Here is a 4,730-nt window from a genome sequence, read left to right as displayed (position 1 = left end):
TGAGAGGCAGTTACCGTGTCACAGTGATGCGGATGCTCCTCACACTCCTCGTGCTCCTCAACATCAAAGCATGGAAGATGGGACAACCACCAGAAAATGTGTGGGTGACACTGGCCAAGACCCTCCGGCAAGACAATTTGTGCCTGTCCATGGGCTCCGTCAGCAGTCCTCTGTCGTCGTGCCTGGTAGGAATCCCATTCAAGATCAACGAGCCATCACCTCTGCATCCCTTTGCAGGGAACTGGCCTGCCCTGCCCACCGCAGAAAAAGGACCAGCCCGAGAAGCCTGGGAACAGTGGGTGAAGCTCATACCCAAAGCTACAACAGACGCTCACAAAGAAAACCCAGTAGCAAACTCCGAGTCCCAAGAGCTTGATCTGCTTGTCTCAGCAAAAGCTAGCTATAGTTTTAATTTTTACTTTCAAAATACAGCCTCTAGTTACAAAAATCAAAGTAAACCCCCTAAACAAAATTTACAATTCGGTCAACTGGTGCAACTATACAACAAAAATTCCTTTTGACACTTCTGGCTTCCTTATTCCCAGGGCACTTCCCAAGGGCGTGTTCCTAATTTGCAGCGATAGGGCATAGGCAGGAATCCCTTCCCACATCCGAGGAGGTCCACGCACCTTTGGCCGACTTACAACACTCACCCCAAGCATTACTCTCTTACAAGAATGGAAACAAAAGAATAAATTTGCCTTTTGTAATAAACTCGACAAGCCAAATTCAGTAAATCAAAATTTAGAATTTTATTTTGAGACTTAAACACAGTCTCCGGTAGCCACAATTAAAAGGGACAGTGTCGAATCCTGGGATTTCGGCACTGGGTGAACACGGTAACAAACTCTGTCAGTCTGTCACCCCCTCTGTTCACAAATTGGGTCTAATACTGCTGGGTTTTATACAGTCTTTCGCTGAGAGTGGACCGAGACTGTAGGACTCCCCCCTCCGTGGTATCTTCCTCATGTGTTCATGTTCAGGTCTGGGGTCTGTTGAATGGATTTTCAAGGTGGAACAATGCCGTGATTGCCGTGTCTGGAGAAGGTTTGGAAATGTTAACACGGGCCGGAACAGATAAGATATAGATCTGATGTAATCATTCGGTCGTCAGGCCACACATCTCCCTTTTCCATCCTTTTGTGCTTTGTTCTAAAGCGGTTCTCGGCAGGAATTCTTTGTGTCCCTCTGTGCAGTTTTAGTTTTAGTTAACCCTATACACACCTTTAGGTTTACTGATCTTAAACTAAACTTAAAGTAGATCAATTTTTCATGGTATATTATTCCATTTTACAGTGAATCAATTACATGTCATATTGCTTAACACGAATTAACTTTAGGACATATATCACAATCCCTCCCCTTCTATATAAACACATTTAATTCGTGTTCCTGTTATTGCCTTTTTTTTCTTTTGATAAAAAAGCCTCTTAACAAGAATTTTATTACACACAAAAAGAAAACATTATTTTTATAGTTTTCTCACTCTTCTTTTGGTTTACTCTAGTATGATTTTACATTTATCTCTTTCTTGTATTTGGGCTTTGAATTTTGCTAGAACTTCTGCTGCCCTACTCCTTTCTTCATTTAACTTCTATAAAAAGATTTTTACTGGAGGCTGGCTAACTCCAATTACTAGACTGTTTTTCTAACTGTTCATATTGCTTACTGAGTGACCTCAACTTTTCTTGCTCCTTTTTTTTTTTTTTTTTTTTTTTTTTTTTTTTTTTTTTTTTTTTTCCCTGCTTCTAGTTTTTGCCTTTTTAATTCTTTAGCTACTCTCTGTGTCTTGCTTTCTGGATCTATCCCCTCCTCATTCCTAGAGAAACAGAAGGTCCTTTCTAACTTTAAGCAGACTCTTTCATCGTTCTGTCTTGGTTTGGGACAAATTTGGGAGAAAACTCCTGTATAGGATCCCTCTAAGGAAGCAAACCCAAGCAGCCCCTCCCTCCAACCGGTCCGGTAAAAAAAACCCTCTTTGGAGAAAAGTGGAAAAAAGTATTTTACTAAACAAATGAAGTGCATACAAGTATAAAGACTGAATAATATGGAACAATAAAACCTCTCCTTCTGAAGTGAGATGGCAAATTGACAAAGTCCTTGCCGTGGGTGTAGCTCGGCTCTCTCTCAGTCTCTCCTCAGTCCCAGTCTCTCCGGCGCTGCTGGAAAATGCCGAGGTCCAGGCCCCGGTGGGCCGCAGGTGCAGCCCCCAGTGCTCTCCTGGGTTTTCAGTCCAGAGCAGGTTTAAACAGTTCCAAGAAAAAGGAAAAAAAAACAGTCTAGGGAACTTCTCTGCCCTAGCTAGCTGAAACTAACTAAACCCAAAAAAATCTCTGTCCTGCAGTCTCTCCAAGCCTCCGCCGAACACCCTGTCTGCAGAAGAATGTGGAGGAGTCAGGCAGTTTTCTCAAAACAAACTCCGTACTTCTCCTTGCTCTTAGAACCAGTCTTAAAGGCACAGGACTCAATATACAGCACAAACAGAACAGATGCTTAGGGATACAAGCATCATAAAGTTACCCTAGGACACATTCTCACTTAACAGGTCTAGAATGATGGGCGTGCTGTTTAAAGAAGCTGTCTGAAATTTTGTATTCTGCCCCATCCAATAGGTTTTTCTGTTCAGGGTGCACATTCTTAGTTTATCTGATCGTAGCACAGCTTCTTTACCTGCAAATATGCTACAAAGGTGGACTCTTTCCTACTTCCAACCCACACAGTTTTATTACATTGTTCACATATAGGAATTATGGGTAGACTACTCAGCTCTCTTCTTTTTCTAGACATTGCCACTGGGTTGTAGTATATTGTTTTTTCTTTTAGTTCACATATTTTAAACTAACTTTCGTTGTGGGTGCAAATTCCTTTTTTTTTGGATTTCTGGACAGTTAAAATGTACCCGGAAAGCTCTATCTTGGCCCTAGGTAGGCTCTTGCTGAGTCTCCTTTAGGCACTCTTTTTCTTGCCCCATTTGTCCTTTAGGGTTGGGGAGGCCATTTGTGAGGTACATGGCTAGACTCAGGATCACCAGGATTGCCCTTAGGTGTACCCCTCTGCCTTTGCCTCTGCCCACCGGGTTGCTACCGGTGGCGAGGTAAACCATCTTCTTGGCAGCAAGGGTATTCTTCTGGGCCCCCATGGTTGGTCTTTTGAGGCTATCGCCTTTTGTACTGTCCTTACTTGGCCAATTTTATCTGGTCCACTATACAAGGTACTTTTATTGTCCTCCTGCACTCAATTACTAGAGGTTCAGTCCTTTTATTTAGATTTCCCCTCACCCCATTTGTGAATAAATGGAACTACCCCGGGGAATCCAGTTCCAATATACCTGCTTCAGTGGCAATGTATAGAAAAAGGTCTGTGAGCTTCTTTTCCTCTTCTAAGCAATTCTTACACAGGCTCTAAGGCTTGGCTCTCTTGTAACAGTGAGCTACTTAAATTTCTTTAAAATGAGCACACTTAAAGTGAACAAAAGGATAGCAGGTACACCCTGCTTGGATACAACTTATCAGGTATTCGCTAGTCATTGAGTCTGTCGGTGAATCCTCAGCTTCAAATCCCCTGGTGAAGAGGTTATTTTCCACTGCGGAAGGTTGTCTCGTGGCTCAACCTTCTTTACCCGAGAAGAGTGTGTCCAGCCTTTTTCCGTGGTTCTTACTGCGGTGTTTGTGGTCAAGAGGACGAGGAAAGGCCCCTCCCAGTGTGGAGTCAGTGGTGCTTCTCTCTATGTCTTGATTAACACTTTGTCTCCTGGTTGGATCTGGTGGATAGCAAATCCTAAAGGTGTGCTCTGTAATACTAGTTTACGTTTTTGAAGTTCCTGTAAATTTTTATTAATGGATACAAGATAAGATTGTATCTGACAATCCTCAATTCGAGGGTGTCCCACTGGCATTCTATGTTCGTACGGCATCCTATGTAGCATCTCAAAAGGTGTTAGCCCTGATCCTGAGTGGGGTTGAGTCTTGATATTCAAAAGTGCCAGGGGAAGGCACTTTATCTACGACATCTTGGTCTCAAGCATAAGTTTCGTTATTTGGGCTTTTAATGTTTGATTTATCTGTTTTACTTGTCTTGAGCTCTGGGGGTGCCAGGGTGTATGGTATTCCTACTGAATTATTAGAGCACTTGCTAAATGTTTTATAATTTTTGAAGTGAAGTGTGTCTCTTGGTCTGAATCTATGGAGTCTGGGATTCCATACTTAGGTATTATTTTCTCCAGGTGTTTTTTAGCTACTACTTGAGTGGTGGCCTGAGGACTAGGGAACGCTTCTACTTAGTGAGTTAATTGGTCTCCTATTACTAATAGGTATTTATGCCTCCCAATTTTTGGTAATTCTGTGTAATCTACTTGGATCCTCCTGAAGGGATGATAAGCTAAAAGGCATCCCCCTTGTGATATTTGCTTATTTTTAGATTTATTTAGCTTTTGGCATACTATACACCTCTGGACTTCCTGTTTGGCTAATTCATATATACTTTTACACTCAAAGAACTTTAAGAATTGTTTAGCCAGGGCCTGGGTTCTCCAGTGGGTCTGCAAGTGTAACCTTTTTAGAATCTTCCTGGCATAAGCTTTTGGTATTCATTTTCTACCATCAGGTAGTTTCTATTTCCTTTTTTTTTTTTTTTTTTTTTTTTTGCATTCCTCTTATTTTTTGAATTCCTCTATTTCTTTTTTAGAGGGACAGGGAGGGAATTCCTGGGGTTTCTCTTTCAAGGTATCTGGA

The sequence above is a fragment of the Hirundo rustica genome, unplaced genomic scaffold (genome assembly GCF_015227805.2).
Source record: "Hirundo rustica isolate bHirRus1 unplaced genomic scaffold, bHirRus1.pri.v3 scaffold_137_arrow_ctg1, whole genome shotgun sequence".
In the NCBI taxonomy this organism is placed as follows: Eukaryota; Metazoa; Chordata; class Aves; order Passeriformes; family Hirundinidae; genus Hirundo; species Hirundo rustica.
The sequence above is the reverse complement of the archived record's forward strand: the minus strand, read 5'-3'. Positions refer to the sequence as shown.